Consider the following 26260-nt stretch of genomic DNA (forward strand, 5'->3'; position numbering starts at 1 on the left):
TATAGCTAGCCAGACTTATTGACCATCTCTTCCCTTAGTTTTTTTTTTGGTAAGACTATATGATTTTGAAATCTAAACAATTATACACTTTAAGTCAAATATTGTAATGTCATTGATGTGCTTAACACCCACACAACTGAGTGGATGGAAATCTTGTTATGCATCTTTCAACAGATTTTATATACCAGACCTGTTTTGTCATTTTAAGTGCTTTTTATTTCAAGGCTACCTTGCATTAAAACACCCAGGCAGATGGACATAAAAATATAGGTTAATTCCATTAGTGATCACAAAACACTCTGCTATAACATCAAAGTAATACAGTATAATTTGGACTCCGTTATATCACATACACTTAACACAGTACAATACAGGACACTGCTTTCATAAGAAACATAGATTTTGTTCACATCAGACCAAAGTTGTTGAAGGCTTTATTGATGTTTACAGTCAATTGCTGATGGTGTGAAGTCAGAATTGTTCTTATTACTTAGCAAGATGTAGTAGGTTGGGTCAAAGATCACATTTATAACTGTTGTAAAATGTATTGCTGTTAAATTGGTAAGAGGAAGATTATTCAATTCTGGGAATGCTTCCACCATCTTAGTGCCAAGTAGGCAAAATAAATGCAAACAGCAGATTGCATTCACAAGCATGCCAGTAGTTAACACTTTTATCAGCTTAAAAGGAATATAGATCAGCAGGTAATACTTCTATACTCATTGTTGATTGCACATACAGTATGCTCAAAGTACAATCATGTTGGCCACAGAATTCTAACTTTGACATTGTGCATGTCAGCAGAAGTTATTTGTACCCAAGACCATCATTTTATTTTCATTAATGGGACTTCTGTAGGGGAAGACTAATTGGCTTCTGGTTGTGTTAGGAAGAGTATTTGGCCTCAAGTGTATCAATCCTACTCTAAACAGTACCCTAAAAGAATAGAGTCCTCGTTGAGATAGCTACATCCTCCAGCAACAAACCGACTGCTTTCTACTGACAGCTATGCAAAGCAATTTGCAACTATTTCTACTTTAAATCACACTGACATTTTTAATGAAACAACACATACTATCCCCTTCAATAATACAACTGTCCTGCAACATGTTATTTATGTTCAGTGCTTAAGGCATAAATACCAAGATAAGATCTATTGCCATGTTGTCTTGTAGCTTTTGAAACCCTGTGATAGGGTGACAAGCACACTTCTGTATCTTATTACGAGCGCACCCCACAGTCTTTGTCTTCTCCTCTCAGGACTTCCTCTTGGAGAATAGGCGCTTAAGGGGTGATATGATAACTATGTATAAATATATAAGGGGATCATATAAAAATATTTCTAATGCTTTATTTACCAGTAGGTCTTAACAGCTGATACAAGGTCACCCATTCCAACTAGAAGAAAAAAGGTTCTGCCCAAATATTCAGAAGGGTTTTTTTTACAGTGAGAGCTGTGAAGATGTGGAATTCTCTCCCTGAATCAGTTGTACTGGCTGATACATTCGATAGCTTTAAGAAGGGGTTGGATAGCTTTTTAGCAAGTGAGGGAATACAGGGTTATGTAAGATAGCTCATAGTGCAAGTTGATCCAGGGACTAGTCCACCATTTTGGAGTCAGGAAGGATTTTTTTCCGCCTCTGAGGCAAACTGGAGAGGCTTTAGATAGGGTTTTTTGCCTTCCTCAGGATCAACTAGCAGTTAGGCATGTTAAAATAGAGTTAAAAGTTTGAAATTGATGGACAAGTGTATTTTTTCAACCTAACTAACCATGCTACTATGTAGATTGTGGCGCATACGATACCCTCTTCCTTATTAATATTCTTGCCAGGCTAAGGGTTGTGGGCAGAGCAGACACACGCACCCTTGCAAAGGAGAAGGTTTTACTGAAATTCAGCTACAACACCATTTTTAAATTACTGAGTTCATTTAACAAATTGGGGTAGGTGGAAGAAAAAGGTGTTACCTGTATTTTGAAGTATATAGTGGTAATCCAATAGAATCTGTATTTTTTTAAACAAAGCTGGCCATACAAGGGCCAATATTAACTGCTAACCTGACATAATCGCGTTAGAAACTTACTGGTCCTTGAATGGGGCCAATGGGACCAGGGTTCTTCCCTCAAAGTTAAGTGAAGATGCCATCTATGCCTTAGTTTCTTTGTAGTTACTTACTATGTAAAATACAAACGTAAAAGCAGCCCCTGACATGTGCTGGGTACCCAGTATCACTATACAAGTGGCACAAAGAGACCGTACCAGGCACATGCTGGCCACAATAACACTGTGCAAATGCACACCTGCTACTGTCAGCTGCTGAAATTGTAGTCTATTAACAGTGTATTGAATGCATGAGTTTAGTATTATTGTTTAGCGCAAATGTTTATTAGGCTCTGCCTTCTTGTTGAGCTATTACTTAGCTGCAGCCAGTGATTCAATTATTTCACAATGACCACTTGAGTGATATTGTTTTTAAACCAGCGCCATAAATAACAGATGAGATTTAAACACACCATATTCTAATTCATTTAGCTTTCTCATTTTTAACGGAGCTCTTAAGTGCATCATTGGAAATTAAATTTAGGTATGAAAAATCCATTGAAAAATGCACTTTGTGATTGCACTTCAGTGCATTGTGTACAAAAGTGGGTTAAGGATCATTTTAGAAGCCATTAAGTTCCAGGGCCTCTCTGTCTGAAACATGCAAGCCATTTAGACGGCAGGCTCTGTAATGTTTAATTCTTTGTGCAAAATCTGAACTCTGAAAATAATATTTTCTACATCCCAATGTCTGATTGAAAATTCCTTAAGGGAAGACATTCTCATATCTTCCAAACACTAAAATTAGGCAGCATAGCTCTGGATATTTACTACATATTGCCTAGTTACCAGCAAAAAGTCCTGCTATTGTTTTTATTTGTAATTTGTCTGTTCTGCACAGTGTAAAATGTGTGATTGAAACTGCTAATAAAAGTACAAGAAACATGATTGAAGGTTAGTGAGGACAGCTTAACGATATTTGCTTGTGTTTAATCTCATTTGCATACATTAGGACTGTTCACTGGAAGAAATACTCTTAGGAGCCTGGCTTTTATTGGATGTAGAAAAATGAATGTATTTATACATGTAACAAATATTTTGGCATAAAAGTAGCAGGATAAAATCCTTTTTTTCTTCTTCTATGCATTTTTCTATCCCTGGGTATATTAATTGGTTACTGTAGTGAGTTGTGGAGGTGTTCTTTAAAGTGTTGTATTGTAAATTATCATGGGAAGGAAATGTTTTTATAGCTGTTGGGCTATGACCAAGGAGGCTTTGGAATAACCTTGAGCTCCAAATGTCAAGACAGTGAGCTCAGGGGCTGTTCATATATGTGTTACATTTTTTCTAAGCGCATGAATGCTTTCAAAACACGCCACAAATACCATGGCTAGCATAGAGGCGTTTCTAAGTCCTGCTTCAGATAGATTTTTGAATGTTAACCTCATGTATGCCTGGTATTGCTGTGCAGTAGGAATTCTGTGTTGCAACACATCATGAAATCCATTATTGATATTTTGGCCAAGTTACAGTAAGCTACTGTGAAGCAACGCTAATAATTATACAGTAAACAAATGTATTATTCAGTAAAAAATTAATGTGTAATAGTAATGGGATGCTGTTTATTATTTTGAGGTATATATAATGTAAACCAGTTTTCCAGAAAGCTCAGAATTATAGGATGGCCATCTCCATTTGTTTTTTTTTCAAAATAATAGTAATCCTGAAATAAGTAGTGATGAGCATTTTTTTCATCTGCCATGGATAAGTGTCAAACTTCTGAGTTGAGAAAAAATAGGTTGCACGAGTAAAAATTTGTCAAATTCAATCAAGGGGGCTCAGTTGCACTACCCTGAGCCTTCAGCAAGGGGAGCAGAATCAACCCATTATGTGAGAGCAGGGACTCAATAAGAAATCCTCCAAACAAGGGTGTACAGTAAATTCCAAATTCAGCATTCAGCCAAATCCCAGCATTTGTTGTTGTTTTCAGATCAAATGAAACCATATTGCTTAGACAAATCACACCTGAACCCTTAACATTATGGCATTGGACTGAAGAAGGTGATAGAAGTATTTAAGGAGATTTTGCTTGCATTTAAATATGCTAATTGTCTTGGCGGTGCCTTTATGTAGTGATGTTGTCCACATTAAAGGAGAAGGAAAGGTTAAAACTAAGTAAGCCTTATTAGAAAGGTCCACCTAAATATACCAGTAAACCCTCAAAGTAGTGCTGCTCTCAGTCCTCTGTCAAAAGAAACACTGCTTTTTTTCCCTTCTATTGTGTACACATGGGCTTCTGTATCATACTTCCTGCCTTCAGTTAAAACCTCCTTGCCCGGGCGTGAGCATGCTCAGTTTGCGCCTCTTTCTACAGCCAACCCCCCTTTTCTGCTGTAATCTGAGCCGAGAGCTATAATTGAGCAGACAGAGAGCTTCTAGAGCTTTTTTACTCAGGTATGGTAAAACATTTTACAGAATAAATATAGCATTCTAGCTTGCACTATTGCAGCTAATCTATTGCCAATAAAATGCCTCCATAGCTTTCCTTCTCCTTTAAGCTTTCCTATTGAAAATCTTGACATTAGCTTGTATTTAATTTGATACCATAGCAGTTAAAAGAGGAGAACTAGGGAGAATATTGTGTAATTATTTAAACATAGTGAAAGGGTTGCTATTTTTTTTAAATGCTGCTAAATTGAGCTTAGAATGAGGGTAATATTTGGCAAAAGACTTTATGGTATTGCCCTGTAGTGTCTACTAGCAGTTGTGCCTCCTTTTGTGCTTTTCCACAGTGCTGCTTGGCAGGGTAATTATAACACTACGGGATAGCTCTTAGAGATCATTAGGAAGGATGAGGCCACATAGTTTATCAATGGCAACTTATGCAATTCTGAAAATGTCAGTATTGAACATGAACCTCAGGCGAGTATTTAACAAATCCATTTCTTTAATGAATTCATGTCAGTCTTACAGATAAAGGAGGAGTTCATTATAAAAGGGATTTAATCGGGATGGGTAATTGATTAATTTACCTTCCCATCCGTCCACCATTGCTCTGAAAAATACATTAAAGGACCAGTAACATCAAAATTTTTTTTTAAAAAATTTGTTAGAAACAGACACCGGCCGGCAGCAGCCGCACACCGCTTGTAACGCTCCTGCGATGTAACGCTCCTGTGCTGATAGATGCGTCCCAGAGGGGATGTCTGCGATGTCTGTGTGCCCTGCCACCCGCCTGGGGCACTCGCTAAGAATTGTCTGCTGCTGCAGGGCTGGGTTAGTAGGAGGCTGAGTCCGTGCAAGATCTCCCCAGAGGCGCGCTGCTCTGCACAAGGATGTTCCGGGAACACACCGGGCACTTCAGCTCTTCATCCAGCTATCTGCTTTCCAGCACCGTCTTCCTGCTGTCAGAAGCCTATGGGAGCTAGCCAGGGAGGACAAATCCAGCACCGCACTATGGATGGTCCCATATCGCCGTTTCAGAAGAGGACAGGAAGTGGAGTTTCAGTAAGTTATTTCTTAATAAAGGCTTTGCAATTTTGAAATTTTAATTTGTCTTGGTGTTTTTTTCGTTGTTTTCTAACGAATTTTTTTAAAAAAAATTTGATGTTACTGGTCCTTTAAGTGCAAAATAGTACCAAAAATACTATTTTAATGAAAACAATAGACAGAATGCATTTTCAACATAAGCTCTGTTTCTTCAGAGCTTTATAATGCCCCTTTAAATATTCTTGAATATATATATATTACTCTATAGGGAAGTCCATTTTAGGTGCAGTTCATTTACAAAACTATTGCATACCTCACAATCATGACCAACTTTCCTTTCAGTTTTATTAACTTTAGGGATATTCACTGATGCTCTTACTCGTGGGAATTTCACCTTATGTGGTCCTGCAGTCAATTTTAAAGCTTTCCACTGTAGGGGAGCCCAGAACAAAAAGCAATCAATTCTTTTTACTTATCATGTAACAAGGCATCATCTTGCTTTCCACCTGGATTTGGTGCTTACATGAGTATGTGTGAGTAAAGGCCAATTGAAAATAATTGATTGCATTTGTCCTGCGCTACCCTGCAGTGAAATGCTTTAAAACTGACTGCGGGGGAATGCAGAGCAAAATGCCCATGAGTAAGACCCCTAAAAAATTCATAAATTGTTAATTGATTAGCTGACCACAACAAAATCCTGATTATGGGGTTTATTTTCTCTTGCTGTTTAGGTGGTTGACACATAAACTATTGCACAGAGTGCTAAAGCAAAATGCACACAGGGTCTGGGACATTCAAAACTACAATCTGAATAATAGAATACTACCCAAGAGCTATGGCCCACCAGTCAATTTGTTCGTTCGTGGTGGTGCTCTCATGAATAACAGCAGCAGTCAAAACAACCTTCTACCCCTGTCACCACTTTACATTCATAGGAGTGGGAAAGGCTGTGCCTAAGGCTCTGACTGTCACTACCCATATTCATTTAAATGGGTAGCATGACAGAAGGGGGGGGGCATTTTTTGGAGCAGCACATTTCTCTCTGAGATCAACATGGCATTCAAAATCCATTATGTTGCCTAGGCCGAAGCCCAACTGGAGACGTAAATATTAATAAAGAAAATAAGCATATAGTAATGTGTTACTGTAATTACTTGAAGGGTGTTTCAAATAGATTAATAAATAAAAAGATTGTGCACACATAAGAGGAAGCAAGTTGAAAAATAAGACAATATAAATTCTACACAGTTTAATTCTGATATATATATACTCAAAAAAAACTGAACAACCCATTTATTTCAGTTAATCAATTGATACCTGCTGTATCATTCCAATTTACCTTTTTAAGAAGAAATTTTTTAGTACAAGCAAATAACTTATTACGCATAACTACATGCTGGAAACTAATTTGGAAAATGTAATTCACCGCTCACATTATTACTAAAAGTGTATTCATATGAGTCCTTTAAACTGCATACAATAAACAGAAAGGATCTTTCATCTGTGACAATCCACCAACTTCCATATTTCCATAGCAAAGTGACACGGAGAGAATTTATTGCCTTAAGATTTATTTTCATAAAGGAAGAATGGTCGGGAAACTGTGAAAGTACTGCCGAATATAGGCTCATGAAGCTAACCATCGATCTTATATTCTAAGAAACCAATTCTTGATATATATATCTTCGGGGGGAAAAAAGGAAAAGCATAATATATATCCATCTTTTTTTCCTTTGGTGGCAATATGTTTCTCTAAACATTTTTGTCAAATTTTAACAACCCAGTGAAAAATCTCCAGCTGTACACTGGGATTTATTTTAAATGTTTCTCAGGCAACTCTTTATGTGATTAGTTACCAGCACAAAGATAAGTATATTAATAATTCTCAATTTTAGTGTGATTTCTCATTCTTACAGAAATACCGCTCCCAAAAGACATAACATTTGTATTATTCATAATGTTAATGTTATTTTGAATGATTTTTCATTCTAGATGGAAACAATTTTCTAATTAGCACAATTTCTAAGAGAGACCATCATATATGTAATAACATTGCTGTTAGATTAAAAATCCTTAGCTGTTGCTGGTTAGGAGTTTTTTTGCCAGTCAAGGACTCTGGAAACAGCAGCAATGTATTTATGGTAGTGTGTAGTTATATGGCAGTTTTACTATATAACAACCCTTTAACCAGGTTTGCTACCTTGCATCCGATTATAATGTAAGTGTTCTTTCTACAGTATAATTGGTTTGTATTAGGAAAGGCTTCACAATTGGCTTACAAAGCCACCTAAGGTTAATTTGTCTGTAAAATGTCTACCCATTATCAAGTAGATAACTTTTGATACTGCTCATCTCTTCAAGGAAGACCGTATTTTATATGTATCTGTGAAGGCACGCATTTTAAAATGCATAAAAAAGCTTGTGAAAAAAAAAAGAGAATACTGTAGTACAAGCTAAAATTGATTTTAAATAGAGATCAGAATCTAAAATCTGTGAGCTGTTTGGGGGTTATTTATTAAAGTCCGAATGCTAAAAACTCCAACAAATTTAGTTTTTTTTTACTATAAAATCCAATTTAAATAAACTTTTCAATATTTATTATACCCCGAGATTGCAAAAAGTCCAAATCTGAAAATCCATCATCTCAGACCTGCCGAGGTTGTATATAAGTCAATAGGAGAGGTCCCGATCCTAATTGGAAGTTATCATGGTCTGCGTGAGCTTAGCCCAAAAATCTGATTATTTCAGGCTTTTCGGGCAAAAAAGCCAGAAAAAATCCTATGATTCAGGAAAAAGCCCATGATGTGATTTTTTGTGTGCTTTTTTGGGGTTTTTTTTCCCCAACCGATTAATTTGTGCTTTTTAAAAAATAAATAAGGTGCAATCATGGATTCTAGTTTGGTCAGACTTTTATTTAAAAAATCATAAAAATTTGGATTTTGATAAATAACCCCCTTTATGTTACTTTTTAACGAACGCAGGTCTTCCAATAAATTTGCATTCTTACATATTAAGAATAGGATCAGAAGGTCCTACTCACAAGAACTTAATGTTTCAGTTGAATATAATATGACTCAACTTTATTCAGCCCATGAGAGATGAGAGAATTTGACGTAATTGCCCAGTAATATTGTTCTATGTATTGTCACCATTATCCAAAAACATTTTTAAATATATTAACTTATCAACAGGAAAAAGCCATATAAAATGCTGACTCAGAGGATCACATTCAATAAATCAAATGGAGCTTGCAGCCAATGCTCTAAATTCAAAACATCATTGAAATTATTCAAAAAGTTAATATTTTGAGTTTCTACGGGCAAGATACTGGGGCCATTTACCTCTCTCGTCCCATTATAAATTGAAATGATAACTGTTTGACTATATATTGAGCATTCTCATAAATTTTATATCATCAATGACAGGCATCTGTGTACCATATGGCTCCTGACATGACAGCTTTACATTCATACATACAAAGACACCCACTGCATTGCTGATCATGGACACACGTTTGCAAAATATTATAACTGTGTAAATACACAAACATCTTCAAGCAGTAACCAAGACATAATAAAAAAAAAACAATTAGCACCAATAGCACCAAAATAATCATTGTCACTGCAGATATTGTTAAAATAGAATGGACTGGATAAGAATATGAGTATAAACCACTGAATTTCAAAACATGAGATTAGCCAAATAAGAAAAGCAGCAAAAGCACAGCTTAAATAAACCATTTACTCATGATAGCTACAGATTATTCTGCTAAATAGGTGTCAGCTTGCAGAAAGAAGTCTTTGGACTATAGTATTCTTATAATCAAGATGATTTTGCAGCTTTGCTCTGCATTATTCCTTCATTCTGTGACTTTACAGCATTGCCACAGGGTGCTTGTTGACTGTGTAAAGCGTCTGTATCTGTGACTGATATGGAAGATTTTGGAAAAGGAAGATGCTTATTTGCCTGACTTTCTGTAACTATATGCAGTCATTGTGATGTGTGGATCCTGATAGCTCAGCTGTACAGTTAACTTGCACACATTGTAGCACTTATTTATTGTTCCCCTATATATATATTTCTTGTAGATTCTGAGGAAACACTTGCACATTTTTAATAGCGAATTATGTTTTATGTGTAAATATATTTTCCATTTTGATAAATAAGTACATTTGAAGATGTACTGTTATTTAGTTGACAAATATTCCTGAAATAAAAAAATCGGCATTTGTAATTCTGAACTGCTACTCGGTTTCATCTGCCGAAATCCAGTGCTCTGAAACTGACAGCAAATTTTGAGGAATCTCCAAGAGGGGCTTTTCATTCACTCTGCAGCCTCCTATTGAGCTGATGGAAAATGGCATAAATTAAACCCCCAATGCACAGCTTCTACAAAGTTAATAGTTTCTGAGAATGTGGAGATTCTGGACAACTGTTCCTGATGTTAACACAAGGCATATTCTCAAATTAGTAAGGTTTATTTTTTAATCCTCCCTTCATAAATATTCAATAATGCATTTGGCATGCATTGTTATTCTGTTTACTGATCAGTTCTGCAGATAAATTGGTGCAACTAAAATTATGCTTCTTACATTTTTCATGCTCATTTAAAGGGTGTTGTGCTGCTCTATCTGGCTAGCTTTATGAATGTTCCTACAGACCCAGTAATGCCAACCTGTGATTGTGTTTGCATGGGGAGAGACCAATGTGAATGTACATAGATGAAACTGGGTATTGTGTTGCCATAAAAGACATCCATAGTTGGGTACGTGTTAATTGAAAGAACTGTTAAGTGAAAAGCATACAGTTACCCTGTATTTTCTCCAGATGCAATTGCTTTTAGGGATACACCAAATCAAGGATTCAGTTTGGGATTTTGCCTTTTTTTTTTTTGCTCAAAGAAAGGTTTATTGAGATAATTTACAGCATGTACATAAATTACATACAGTCGTGTTGAACATGTATATTCATAGACTTTAGTACAATAAAGGTTTCTAAGCCTACAAACAATTTAGATATTCCTGAATTTCCAATTATATGTACACAGCCCCATCAGACCCCACCCATATGGTAGTCCGAGTACCTTGTTTAATCACATTAATAACCTAACATCACCTTTATTATGCCCTTTGTAATTTGCAATTAGGGATGTCGCGGACTGTTCGCCCGCGAACTAATTCGCGCGAACATCGACTATTCGCGTTCGGCGAATGTTCGCGAACGTCGCGCGACGTTCGCCAATTTGGGTTCGCCTTAGCTGGCGCTTATTTTTGCCCTCTCACCCCAGACCAGCAGATACATGGCAGCCAATCAGGAAGCTCTCCCTCCTGGACCACCCCCACACCCCCTGGACCACTCCCCTTCCATATATAAACTGAAGCCCTGCAGCGTTTTTTCATTCTGCCTGTGTGTGCTTGGAAGAGCTAGTGTAGGGAGAGAGCTGTTAGTGATTTGAGGGACAGTTCATAGTAACTTTGCTGGCTAGTAATCTACTTGATACTGCTCTGTATTGTAGGGACAGAACTCTGCAGGGATTTGAGGGACATTTTAGGTTAGGTAGCTTTGCTGGCTAGTAATCTACCTTCTACTGCAGTGCTCTGTATGTAGCTGCTGTGGGCAGCTGTCTGTCCTGCTGCTGATCTCTCATCTGCATCTGTTCTTCAAACAACTGCCACCTAGCTGTCTAAATATCAATAATAATACCGTCTCCAGAAACACCACCCGAGTGACGTTTTTCAAGCAGCAATAATATATTCCGTATCCAACGGCTGTAGTGTATACGTTGCCCTTGCAGGCATTATTTGCCCAGTCTTTAACCAAGTGCCACCTAGCTGTGTGAGCTTTTTCACATTCCGTGTCCAGAAACATCACCTGAGTGACGTAGTGTGATTTCTGCCCTTTACAGCACAAAACGCAGCGCTGTGTCAACAATGGATTTTTCAGATACATTTTTGCCCTTGATCCCCCTCTGGCATGCCACTGTCCAGGTCGTTGCACCCTTTAAACAACTTTAAAATCATTTTTCTGGCCAGAAATGTCTTTTCTAGCTTTTAAAATTCGCCTTCCCATTGAAGTCTATGGGGTTCGCGACGTTCGCGAACTATTCGCATGTTTTGTCGCAAGTTCGCGAATATGTTCGCGAACATTTTTTCCGCCGTTCGCTACATCCCTATTTGCAATGAGTCATTCCAATGGTGCCAAGTTTGAATATATTTAAGCATTTGATCTCTTTTGTCTAAAATAACCCGCTCAAGATTGACCAAATCCTCCATCGCTTTTTTCCATTCTAATATGGAGGGTGGGAGTGGATCTTTCCAGTGGAGTGTGATTAGTCGTCGAGCCTGAAATAATGCCTTAGTAATAAACTGCTTGGTGTGCACATCCAATGAATCACCCAAATCAAGTGTCGGGAATAGTTCTATCTAACCATAGGATAATGTCTTTCCAGTATTGCTCTACTTCTGGACAACTCCACACCGTGTGCAGCAGTGTGGCTGTTTCCCTTGTACACCTGGGGCAAAGAGGAGAAGACACTGCCTGCATAGCATACAATCTTTGCATTGTGTATTAGGTATAATTGGAGCAAACTGTTCCTATCTGAGTAAGCCACTATCTTAGGGGAACACAGCACCCATTCCCATTGATCATATGATATTGGGCCCAGGTCGGTCTCCCATGCTCCTCTTGCTCTTATTTCACTGTCTACATAAAGAGGTTTACTAAGCTGTTTGTATAGGGTGGATATTTTCCTTCTATGGTTAGGCTCCACCAGTGTTTCAATAATTGGAGATCTTCCTACTGCTTGGCCATTATGTCTAAAAAACTTTGTCAAGGACGCACTGATCCTGCGATGCATCAGCCATTGCGAACTTGGAAGTTCTCTAGAATCTTGCAATTGCTGAAAGGGTATAAACTTGTCCTTCTTCCCATACATCCGCTTAGGTTTCTAAGTTAAGTCTGAGCCAAATTTCTGGGGGGGGGCCTAGCCGCCAGCCTTGAAAACTCCATGTTTGCCCAGATCGAGGTTTGTGGGGCTAGCATATTATAGCCTACCAGTTTGTGTGCTATGTTTAAAGAAGAAGGAAACCCCCTGGGCGCAAAACCCCTCCCCCTCCCCTGTGTTGCCCCCTCCCTCCTTCCCCCTGGCCTACCTGTCCCCCTGGCAATGCCCCTAACTTGTTACTCACCCCTCTGCGCAGGTCCTGTCCATGGAGTTCACAGTCGCCATCTTCTCCCACGCGCGTCTTCTTCCTGCTTTGACCGGCGTCTTCTAGCGCATGCGCAGTAGGAACATTTACCGGTACGGCTCTACTGCGCATGTGCCGAATGTCACGAATCGGAAAACTTTGTGACTTCTGGCGCATGCACAGTAGATCCGTACTGGCGAAATGCTCCTACTGCACATGCGCCAAAACGCCGTTCAAAGCAGGAAGAAGACATGCATGGGAGAAGATGGCGACTGTGAACTCCGTGGACAGGACCTGCACAGAGGGGTGAGTAACAAGTTATGGGCATTTGCCCAGGGGGACAGGTAGGCCAGGGGGGAGGAGGGAGGGGGGCAACACAGGGGAGGGGGAGGGGTTTTGCGCCCAGGGTGTTTCCTTCTCCTTTACGATTCTGCCCTGCAGTGTGGGTAATGGTGACTTAAATTTGCGGGGATCTTTACCCAAAAGAGTGACCCAGGGCGTGTATGGGTTATTAGTTGCATCAGCCCACAGTTTATATAATGGGGGGTATATACCTTGATGGATCATTGGCATAATGTGTACCAGTTGAGCTGCAACAAAGTAAAGATAGAAGTCAGGGAGTGCCATGCCCCCTCTTCTCTGGGTCTCATTAAGGTAGCCCATTCTCAACCTAGGTTTAGAGGTTCCCCATATAAATTTACTCATCATACTGTTGAATTGAATATTTTTTTAGGAAGGTACACAGCTGAGTGCCATAGTATGTATAACCATTTAGGCAGTACGAACATTTTAATTATCTGAATTCTTCCTGCCGGGCCAATAGGAAGTGTTTCCCACATTTTAAGTTTGTTTTGGGTCCATTTAATAAGTGTGTCAATATTTAGGGCTTGGAATTTTGAGATTGGCAACGCTATTTGAACTCCCAGGTAGGTAAAAGTGGTCACCACCTGAAGTGGGCAATCAGTTAGTGTTTCCCCCTGTCTCTGTTCGTCTACCATGTGTTTGTCTGTAGGCCTGACCCTTGACCGAAATCCCTCGTAAGTTCCACCAGTGCCTGCAGCACTGGTCTCGGTCTCCCAAGTACACTAGGGTGTCATCAGCGTAAAGTTGAATTTTCTCTACCTCGCTACCCCTTTCAAATCCTTTTATTCGGGGGTGGGTCATAACTGCTTGCACAAAAGGTTCTATGGCAAGTGCAAAAAGCAGGGGCAAAAGAGGGCACCCCTGTCTTGTACCTCTAGATAGTGTCAAGCTAAGAGTGTTTAGTGAACTCGGGCGTAGCGACGCTGTGGGGCTTTTATACAGCAGTTGGACCATTTGTATAAATTTGTTACCAAAACCCATAGTCATCATAACTTGCCAGAGGTAGGGCCAGTCCACTGTGTCGAAGGCTTTGGCGATATCCAAAGCAGCAATGGCCCTACCCCCCCCCCCCCGTTGTCATAGCTATTGGTGAGATTCAAATAAAGCCTTCTGGTATTCAGACTAGTAGTTTTGGACTGGATAAATCCCACCTTTTTTACATCAGCTGTGAGAAGTGAGATGGGACGGAAAGACTCACATAGTTGGGGATCTTTTCCCGGTTTGGGGAGCAGCACTATAGCCGCTTCATATAGAGGTTGCGGAAGGTGACCTTTAATGGCATCATTATACATTTTCAACAACTGCGGTATCAGCTTTTTAGAATGCCTTTTATATAATTCAATTGGTAAGCCATCTGAGCCGGCTGCTTTACCCTGCAGGAAGGAGTCAACTGCTTCTTGGATTTTTTAGGGCTGTAAGGTCTGCATCAAGGTATTCACTGTACTCTTGACTGAGCACTGGAAGCTCAACAGTGTTTAAGAAAACTGCTATTTCAGCTTCTGAAACCTCTAGTTTGCTGGTGTAGCGATTGTTATAAAAGTCTATGAGCATATTCCTGACCATGCCAGGGTCCGTATGTAACACCCCTTGCTTATCCTTTAGTGCTGGTATTGGAGGTGGGGTATTATGCGTTTTTGCCAAATGAGCTAACATGCGCCCAGCTCTCTCCCCCTGCTCATAAACCTTAACTTTACTGAAGTAGTGGTGGTTTAAAGCTTTAGATTTAAGGCACTGTGCATAATTCTCTTGAGCCTCCTGAAGTAGTTTGAGATTCTCAGGGGTGGGAGCTGTTGTAGCTTGGGTATCTGATCTTACAACTATGTCTTCCAGATTTTGTGTTGCTAATCTCGCTTGTTTTTTATATTCTGCAATTTCTGCAGCAATAGAGTTACGTAGGTACCCTTTAAAGGAATCCCATATAGGAACTCTCGTGAGGATGTCAGCATTTATAGACTAAAAGTCATCAATGACCCCTTCTACTGTCTTAAAGTTATCCAATATATTTAATCAGACTGGGTTAATAGAAGGACGGGGCCTTTCAGGTTTGTGCGGGGGTTGGAACTGAAGTTGTAGTGGAGCATGATCCAAGATACCTCTAGGGAGGTAACTCGCCTGTCACGTATGGGACGGCCACTGTGTTTATGAGGGCCATGTCTATTCTGAACAGAGCTTGGTGTGCAACTGTATGACATGAGAATAGTTGCTTATCTGTATTGGTAGCCCTCCATATATCTATTAGTGCTAGTGACTGTGCCATCTTACTGAGCCCAGTAGATTTTTGGGAGGATCTGTTGGGGTATTTCCATAACCTATCCAACTCCGGGGACATGACTTCATTGAAGTCCCCCGCAGCTATGACCAAAGTGTGAGGATACTGACTAATTTGGTCCGCTAACACTTGCAGAACTTGGGTCTCGAACGGAGGGGGAATATAAATATTGGCCAGTAGAATTTCACATGAGTGAATAAAGCCGTGTATAAAAATATATCGCCCCTTATGATTGTTTTTATGTTGCCAAATCTAAAAGGGACACTTTTACCAATTGGTATGGAGACCCCTGATGAGTGAGTTGAGTACCCTGCGTGGTAGGCCCAACTGACCCACGGCCTGCTCAAAGCCAGTGTCTTGGAACCAATTAGGTTGGTTTCTTGAAGAAAGGCTATGGTGGTATGGTGTCTTTTTAGGAAGTCCATAACTAACCTGCGCTTTATTGGGTCGTTGAGGCCCCTCACATTCCAACTAGTGATATTTATCCCCATTATACCAGCTATTTAGAAACATCAGAATATATATCAATTGCCATAACATACATGTCAAAAACTTCCTTTGAGCAATATTTAAAGACAAAACATTTGGTTTATCACACATCTTAAGCTTGTGCACGAAAATTGCACCATTAAACTGCCCCGATAGTAGCATTCCCCCCTTCCACCCTTATCCAAACTGTGGGTAGAATTTGTCCCGAAACACTCCTCTCCTCCTTCAACGTGGATTGGGGTAAGCCACTCCACTCCAGACCCACCATGCAAAAGAGATTTTGAATCGCCTGGTGGTCAGTCAAGCCCAGATGGCCCTTAGGCTTTACCTTTCCGTAGCTCAAACCTCCACACCATCGTAAGGGTGAATAATCAAAATAAAAAAGAACCCAGCAAGTTCTGTAGAAAGGGAAACTCCACCGAACTGGGAGCTGGAACTTGTAGGAGAGATAACCAACATAGGGATTGATAAACTCAAGGGGTTGCATTCTGGAAGTCACCCATCTCTGTCTCATTTGGGGTAGTGGCATGTTTGATTAACGTCACAAAACCATTGCAATGATGGGCCCACTCCATACAACTCTTAAAGGGCTTGAACAGTGTTCAGGTTGTAGGTGGGAGGAAATGAGGCAAGTCAGTAAAGACCCCTTGGAGCTATCATACTGAAACATATGTAAAAAAACTTACATACTGTTCGTGGCTGCAGGATGAGATGAGACCGCCATGATTTCTGCCAGCATTATGATACTTTCATGGATGCGCACCTCTAGCATCCAGCCATTGGGTGAGCTCTTGTGGCGCAGTTAAAAAATGAGTGCGCCCGTCCGCTTGAACCCACAGCTTTGCTGGGTATAACATGGCGTAGGTGAGCCCCTCTGTACGTAGACGATTTTTCCCGCTTTGGAAGCCGGCTCTCTGCCTCTGGACATCCATGGAGTAATCAGCGTAGATTGAGATAGTAGATGCTAGGTGCCGTAAAGGGCCCTGTCCTCTGGCCAGCGCTAGGATCTTGTCCCTGTCACGTGCGTTAAGCAGTTTTGCAATTAACGGCCTTGGAGGGGCTCCTGGGGGGGACTGCCTGGTTGGAACCCAATGTGCATGTTCAATGGTAAAGTTGGCGGATAGCTGTGTTGCCCCAAACGTGTCTTTCAGACAGGATTCAAGAAAGGCCTCAGATGCAGTCCCCTCCGCCATCTCAGCAAACCCGAAAAACCTGAGGTTGCTGCGCCGCAGCCGATTTTCTAGGTTATCAGATTTACGTTGGCAGTCCTCTAGCAGCCTCTTCACTACCCAGTATTGGTCAGGTATCTCTCTCAGGAGTCCTCCAGGTCACTTACCAGGGTTTCCACAGCTGTCGTCCACTCACGCAGTCTTTGCATGTCTTGTTTTATGATGGACAGATCTATCTTTTATTTCCTCTGTCCTTGCGTTGATAAGGGTAGTACAGGCTTTGTTTGCCGCTTTGATTTCAGACATCACGTCTCTTAAAGTTGGTTCATCCTCTGGGGATAGAGCCTCTGGAGCTTGGACCCTGTCAGTTATTGACTCAGCGCCGTCACGGTCTGTCTCTTGTACATGGTCATTGCGTCTCCCTTGTCGTGCCCTGTCTCCGCCATTTTTTGACGAGTCCCTTGCATACCTTACCTGGGGTACAGCCGCCTCCGAGGCATGTTTGTTAGCTCGGTTTTGGCCCATGAACTCTCTTTGTGGTAGCGCTTGCTGATCCACTTGCTCCAGCTCCGTTTTGCACCGGTGTTTGCAGGGTTTTTAGGGTTTAAAGCAGGGTTTGGTGCGGAGCTCCGTTAACTGCGTGCGTTCACATCAGTGGTCAGACCACTCCCCCGGATTCTGCCTTTTTAGCAGGATTCGGTTGAATCCTTGCGCCTGGCCGAACCAAATTAATTATGCAAATTAAGGGTGGGAACGGAAATCATATGACTTTTCATCACAAAACAAGGAAGTAAAATATTTTGTCCCCACTTTTTCCTTTGCATATGCAAATTAGGATTCGGATTCGGGGATTCAGCTGAATCCCAAATAGTGGATTTGGTGCATCCCTAATTGCTTTTGCATTTAGTTATCATTCATAGCTATGGCACATACAGCATTAGATCACTAAGGGGGCCAATAAAACCAATTCACTGCAAGAGCTCATGTAGCTACGTAGGGAGGGGAACATACAGTATCCAAAGGTGATGGCATTTTCCAGGCAGTCCATAAGATATCTCACTGTTGATCGACCCGATACTGGTTGGGGAGGTCAAACATTTATAGCATTATTCACAGTTCTTGTTGCCATATACTTTAATTGCCAGTGAACGTCTGTTTATCAGAATTGAATGTGTTGGTTCTCTGACAAAGCAAAAAATGAAAATAATACACAATGTGACTTTAAGAATGCTCATATCGTGATAATTTGAGAAAAAAAAAACTACTGAATATCTAAATATATAATTGATTTGCTCTTTAGATATGCTAGTTTTACTTTCTAATTTTGCTCTGTAGAAGGCCATAACTGCCACTGGAGGAAGAAGTTTTGTTGAGCTTTTTCCATGTAAAACCTTAAATCTTTATCAGGTTAAACTTTACTTGTTTCCATAAAATAAAACAACAAAACATCGCTTTTGCATGTCATTTATTTATACTTAGTACATATTGGCAATCTTGAATCACTTGCTTACACTATATTGCTTAAAGGGATACTGTCATGGGAAAAAATTTTTTTTCAAAATGAATCAGTTAATAGTGCTGCTCCAGCAGAATTCTGCACTGAAATCCATTTCTCAAAAGAGCAAACAGATTTTTTTATATTCAATTTTGAAATCTGACATGGGGCTAGACATTTTGTCATTTTCCCAGCTGCCCCAAGTCATGCGACTTGTGCTCTGATAAACTTCAATCACTCTTTACTGCTGTACTGCAAGTTGGAGTGATATCACCCCTTCCTTTCCCCCCCCCAGCAGCCAAACAAAAGAACAATGGGAAGGTAACCAGATAGCAGCTCCCTAACACAAGATAACAGCTGCCTGGTAGATCTAAGAACAACACTCAATAGTAAAAACCCATGTCCCACTGAGACACATTCAGTTACATTGAGAAGGAAAAACAGCAGCCTGCCAGAAAGCATTTCTCTCCTAAAGTGCAGGCACAAGTCACATGACCAGGGGCAGCTGGGAAATTGATAAAATGTCTAGCCCCATGTCAGATTTCAAAATTGAATATAAATAAATCTGTTTGCTCTTTTGAGAAATGGATTTCAGTGCAGAAGTCTGCTGGAGTAGCACTTTTAACTGATGCGTTTTGAAAAAAACATGTTTTCTGATGACAGGATCCCTTTAAGGCATTTAGGGTAAAGAATCCTATAATGAAACACGTATTGAGTTGATTGTGATGGTGATTATGAGAGCACATGAAATTAATTGGGAAGAGTGCAGTGTAAGACATGTATCTTGTTACACTACCAGAAGTGTTATAAACAGCTGGTGACCAAATGGTCACTTGGCATGTAATGCTGTGGATTACCTGATAGTCCCATCTACTTTTCATATGATTAAAAGAACAATGACTAAGGTCTTCATCTGTAAAACTAACAGCCACAAATAGCAACAGTAGTCACACATAATCCATATCAGCAATGAGCTGCGATTCACTTACTAAATATGGCCGAGTTCTGAGTATTGTGGAAATTCTTCTGATAACCAAGAAAAACTCTAGCCAACAGCTCAGCAGATTGTTGTTAATCTGAACAGAAGTGATGAGTGGGTCTGACAAGTGTTCCATTCCACAAGAGCCTCAGGCTCATTATAAAGCTTCAGTCCACTATGCTGAATATAAAGGGATAATAACCCAATATAGGGGGAAACCAGGAACATATTAAGTAAAAATTAAATAATTCTCAGTTTTGGGTTTTGTCATCTGTGAGATGCCATAATGAATGTTCCCCTGAATATTCCTATGATAGGAGCTTGGCTTATCTGCTGTGTCTCTTCACATTGCGAAAGAAATTCAAATACTGCAAATGCCTACCACAATGTTTTATAAATATAGATAGGCAGTTGGAATGACGTTCCTCTCTTTTTACAGAAATTTTAACTTCAAAATTTGATATAAATTTGTATCGTTGGAGATTGTAGTGCCTGTATGGAACTGCAATTGGTCATGATGGCTTATTTACCATTGCCCAAGGTGCACAAAGGGCTTCTCTTTGTACCTTGCCAATTGCTCAGTAAATGAAGCCTAAAGTCTCACATTTCTATCTCTAAATAACTGTAATGTAAAATATAGGTAACTATTGTTCCAGGCATGTGTGTATGTTCCCTGCTGCTGCTAGAAGCTCAAGGAATAGCAACAAGGCTTTGTACTGGCATCACAGATAAATAACATTGTTGACGATCCACTGTCCTTGGTTGCTGCAGCTGCTGTTAATTTATTTATAGCCATAGCAAGAGCAATACATTCATTAGCCTGTTTATTTTTCTTTCCTGATTAGAATATTTGCTATATTGTCAGTCCCTCTTTCACTGTCTTTATTGTGGGCCTTTAGTGTCATCTACCCTACGGTCTTTAGTCATTTAACACTCACAACTAAATTTCTTAAAACAGATATTTGATCTATAATTAGGAAATCTGTTATCCAGGAAGCTTCCAAATATGGCATTTCTCATTTCCTCAGTGCCTGTTTAAATGAACAATTCATTATGACTGTTTATAATTGTTTGTCTATTATACCAAGAGAGTACTTAGTAACCTAGCATAATTGCATGTTGGTCGATTCTCAATAACTGCTCCCAGATAGTAAACTCCTTATCAGTACATGCAAATACTTAAGCTTGCCATACAGAGGGTGATAAAAGCTGCCAAATCAACCCCTCCAGTAGGAGTTTTAAACTTATTGGCCCATGTGTGGGGCCTTCCCAATGGCCAGTTAGACTAATATTTGGCCAAAACTCATCAAGATATAAATCACTATATATTAGAAATGTTGCTTGACTATAACTGGATGTTTGTTCAAAAATGCCATAAGTCTTCTTTAGTATGGGGTAATATATTGAAATCAACTGTATATTTCTTGTAAGTATTTGACTTTTCTAATGCAATAAAATACAATGGTAGCTACTCAACTGTAGACTAAAATGAGAATTAAAAATGAGTTTCATATGTGATATTAACATTCCTGGAGCCAGCATGCAGTGAGGAAAGGGAGATGGTTATATAGAATGCATCCAAACGTTTCATTATCTTTGTAAATATCTTTTATTTATGTTAGACATATATAAGAATACAGGTATAGGATCCGTTATCCGGAATCCTGTTATCTAGAAAGCTCCAAATTGCAGAAAGGCCAAAATAATCCAAATATTTAAAAATAATTTCCTTTTTCTCTGTAATAATAAAACAGTACTTTGTACTTGATCCAAATTAAGATATAATTCATTCTTATTAGAAGCAAAAACAGCCTCTTGAGTTTATATTTAATGTATACATGATTTTCTAGTAGACTTTAGGTATGAAGATTCAAATTCAAGAAAGATCCATTATCCGGAAAACCCCAGGTCCCAAGCATTCTGGATAACGGGTCTCATACATGTATATATTATGATTGAACTATCTTATAACCAGTAACATTTATGTCTGTCTGTCTGTCTGTCTCTCTCTCTCTCCCTCTCTCTCTCTATATATATATACATGGTATATATAGGAATAAATATACATATTTACATAAATATAACCTTTTGGAATATGACAGACAGCATGAGGTCCCTCAGCATTTCATAACAAAACACAGTGGTGGCCCCAAACAATGATTTTATTACACACACAGTGGTGACCTCCCAAGCATCCCATGCCATACATGCTGCAAGCCCACACTCCCCATCCTCTGCTCCCAAAATCAAACATTGGATTAGTTACTGGAAAGGGTTTATAAGTGACTTTGTTGTTTATAACTTAAAGAGACAGGCATATAGCTTTGCTATAAGTGCTGCTCTGACAGAGTGCCCATGTTATTGTCTGTCTGCATTGCTGTCAGCGCTAACATGTGCGTGCCATATTAACCCTGAGCAGTCTCTTGTGGCTTTCAATGGATATTCCGGGTTGTGCTGCTCTAACAGAATGCCAATATTTGTGTCCATAACAGTGATTACAGGTAGTAACATTTATTGTACAGCACTGCAGAATATGTTGGTGATTTATAAGTACATGTTAATAATATTACCAGGCCTTTGTCGTTTGCTGTGGTGCTTTTACAAGGCTTCATTCTGTCTAATAGATTGATAAATTAGAGGAGGAATATAATATCTATTCAGTGTTACCTTTATTTATTACCCCTTTATAATTTGGTAATATGTATTTGTATACCTTTCACTGTTTTTCAATCATATTCAGTGCGCCTAATGTATTTTTATATATGTCTAAATGTGGATTTTATCTCAGACTACTCACTGTAGTGATGTACATTAAAATGGTATGTGTTGTTGTTAAAGTATAAAATCAAAAGCTTTCATTAATGTGCATTCTGTTTAAAATATTGATCAAACATTGTTTGATGAATGCATACTCCAAGACCTAAACATGCACGGATAATTGATAAACCTTTCGCTAAAATGTTAAAAAACAAAGGGGAAATTCTCATTTACTTATTTTTTTCTTGCTGTCATTGATTGCGCATCCCTTTAAATATTTATATAGAAGATTGTGGGAACATTTCTGTAATTTTCATTAGCACAGAAATGGCCTCATATAACCTGTAATAGAACATTACGACATGCTAATTTTTTTGCAACTGAAAAATTATTATGGTTTCAGCAATGCTGCCTTTTTTATTCTCTTTGTTTGTATTATATATTAAACTTCAAGAAATATTAAAATAGCTGTTGCCATTCACACACTAACGTAGCAGACATTACCATGGCAACAGATCATGTGTATGAATAATAAGGGTCAAAATGCAGATTTTCTTCTCTAATCACAATTAAGGTAAGGACCGGCACGTCATGAAGTATGATTTTAATTTTAATTTCTTTCTAATTTATAAAACAGCCTGCTTGTCATTTCATACAATAGTCCTATAACCCTGTGAGTGGTAGCTGTTTAATGTACAGATCCTTTTGTTTATCTGTATAAGCAGTCTTTTGGCATCATGCATTGATGACTTAAGATATTGGAAATTTAAATGGAAGTACTTCTTTACTTCAACAAACAAAAATTATTATGCAGTGTAATTACCATACTAGGATTTATATAAAAACATCTTTTGGATATGTCCCCAGAGATGGAGAATTAATTCAAATAAGATCTACTTACAAAGTCCTCCATTCTCAGTTCTGAGAACAATCGAAGACACTGAAAGTAAAAGCATCTATTTATTGATATGACATTGCAGCATGACTTGGTTTTAATTACAGTAAAGAAATTAATTTTGTTGTTGCAAGAAAGCTTGATAGATGATGTTCTTCTACATAAAGTGATACCCGTACATGACAAAATTCTTGCAGGTAGTGCCCTGGTTGTAAATGAAACCAAGAACTAAGATATGCTATTGCTACTAAGCTGTTGAGTTTCTACAAGACTTTGCCCCAAAGTCCAAATATTTGGTTGATATTTGGTAAATAGGTTACCAAGTTATCTGTCCACACTACAATCATATTCACTTAAAACAATGAGGATGTGATCATGCAAACCAAAAAATGCATCTCAGCCCTATCAGAATATAACAAGATGGTGTTGTTACGTTACTGCAGTAAAATGTCAAAGATTTGTCTGGAGTACAGATGAAAGGCTGTATTGGACCCAACCCTTAGACATCAACCTGGGCATCAACATGTACAATAAAATAACTATTTTGTTTTATAAGTTGAACAAGCAATGAATGAGCTCTACCACCTCTCTTAATTAGTAATCCCCACTTCAAATTAATGAGGGGATCCACAATCTGGACAACCTCATTTCCACTTTGGAATGGAAAAGTGCTTCAATCAATAAAAATTATGATTCACAAATGTGGTCCTTAAGCTTTTATTTTCCCAGTAATTTATATAATATTACTCAGAGATATATCTGCAACACAAATGTTATAACATATTTTGTGCTATAAGTCATAATACAGGGGCAGATATCTCCACGTATAAATTCAGTTTTTCGTGCTACAATCCAGAAAATCAATTTTTAATCAATCAAGCTTTTGAGATTTTAGTTTTTTTATAACATCACACATTCCAATTTGGTAATTTTTCTAGTTTTTTTTTAAATTGAAAATTCATGAATTCTAATTTTGATAAATATTCCTTGCAGAGCAGTGAAGCATGCAGCACAGTGCTTACTGGAAAAACAGGCCACTTGTGGTTTTTCATAAAAGGGTTTTTCCTAATATGCACCAGTATGCCTTAATTTTACAAAAACAAGTGAAACATTAAATAGACTGAGTGAATAGCTTGCTGTGTGCTAACATCATTCATTTTCTCTCTGTTTGATTTTATTTGTATAAATGGGAGCCTCCACACAGCTTCCCACACCAGCAGCTTTTTCTATAGGGTATACTAAGAAGATTCTATTTGTTAATCATAAAAATTGTACTCTTGTAGTTGTACGTAACATAAAATGCTCTAGTTGAAGCAAAGCTAATTGGCTGAATTAAAATGAAAATGGAATGCAATCTTCTATTTATCTTCCTGTCCTGACATCCCAGTTACTGTCAAGATGATAAGGTCAGGTTAACTGCTATATGTTTGAATACACAGAGAGAGGGTGGGGTGTTTCAGATACCCCTTCTCTCCAAGGTATTTTCCTTCTAGATTGTAAAGTTGCTCCCTGAAGTTCTGTTTTAAAAAAAGCAATATAAAAAATGTTTGACTGTGAACTTCACAAAGAACAGCGAAATTGATAGCAACCAGTGACAATGCTCTTTCTTCTCCAAAATGTTCCAGGTGGAGATAACTTGCTAGAAGATGTTTTTCGAGATAAAGCAACTAGTAAGAATTTTATGAGGCAAGCTATAAGGAGCTAACACTCTCCATTGTAAGATGAATGCTAGTAAAGCTTTTTTTTTCCACTAATGTTAAATAAACTAACAGAGAACAATAAGGGGCACATTTACTAAACTCGAGTGAAGGATTCGAATGAAAAAACGATTCGAATTTCGAAGTATTTTTTTTGGGTACTTTGATCATCGAATAGGCTACTACGACCTTCGACTTCGATTCAACCATTCGATAGTCGAAGTACTGTCTCTTTAAAAAATACTTCGACTACATACTTCGGCAGTTTAAACCTACCAAGGTTCAATGTTAGCCTATGGGAACCTTCCCCAGCACTTTTCTAAGTTTTTTATGATCGAATAAAAATCCTTCGATCGATCAATTAAAATCCTTCGAAACATTCGATTTTTATTTGATCGTTCGATCGAAGTATTGCGCTAAAATCCTTCGAATTCGATATTCGAATTCGAAGGATTTTACTTCGAGGGTTTATTTACCCTCGAAATTTGACCCTTGTTAAATCTGCCCCTAAGAGTAAAATTCCATAAGCGCTTTTCATCAGACTTTGTGGGTCAGCTTATATCTGATCCTCCATGCAACAACAATCAAGATGCAAGATGCCACAAAATCTGATCTCCCTAGGCTAGAATGTAAACCCTGGATCAGATTAATTTGGAAGGAGTCTTTTCCTCGTGCGTTTACATCAGACAGTCAATATATTTCAATGAGAAAAAAAAGTCTTTCTGACACCATTCGTTTTTATCTTGTCACAGCATGAATCATTCACATGCAACAGTCATGTTGTGTCAGATGGAAAATTTTACATGTAGTTTATGCACCAGATTTTTTTTGCGTCTGGCGAAAAGGGATGTAGCGAACCGCCGATAATGTGTTCGCGAACGCCGTTCGCGAACACCGGCAAAAAATGCGAACAGTTTGCGAACAGTTTGCGAACAGTTTGCGAACTTCGAACATCCGAAAATCGTTCGATTCGAACGATCGAAGGATTTTAATCGTTCGATCGAACGATTTTCGTTCGAATCGAACGAAAATCGTTCGATTTTAGCGATCGAATGGTCGAACGATTTTGACGCGAACGCCTATTGGCGAACGTCGCGCGACGTTCGCGAACTTGCGGCGGACGCGAACAGCCGATGTTCGCGCGAACAAGTTCGCCGCCGAACAGTCCGCGACATCCCTACTGGCGAAGTGGTGCGATGTGTGCGAAGCAGTTGCTGGCGACAATTCGTCCTTTAGTAAATCTGCCCCATGGAGCTTAGACCTAAAGTGTGGTGTTCACTTCAAATAAGACATTTATTATAAGAAGCAGTTGTGCTATCTACCTATAACAGCAAGAGATATGCTTTTGCTGGGTGCCAAGGAGTAGTATTTACATTCTGAGACCTATACCCACAAGCTTGAATTAAATATAAGTGATAGTGGCCTTCTACTT

The 26260-nt window shown here is 38.9% G+C and overlaps 1 protein-coding gene across 2 annotated transcripts in view; it reads left to right on the top strand.

Moving 5' to 3' along the window:
* LOC108717868 (parkin coregulated gene protein homolog) overlaps positions 1–26260 on the top strand; it is a 383935-nt gene that overhangs the window by 318441 nt on the left and 39234 nt on the right. The gene's annotated exons all lie outside the window — the stretch shown is intronic.

The sequence above is a fragment of the Xenopus laevis genome, chromosome 5S (assembly GCF_017654675.1).
Source record: "Xenopus laevis strain J_2021 chromosome 5S, Xenopus_laevis_v10.1, whole genome shotgun sequence".
NCBI classification, from domain to species: domain Eukaryota; kingdom Metazoa; phylum Chordata; class Amphibia; order Anura; family Pipidae; genus Xenopus; species Xenopus laevis.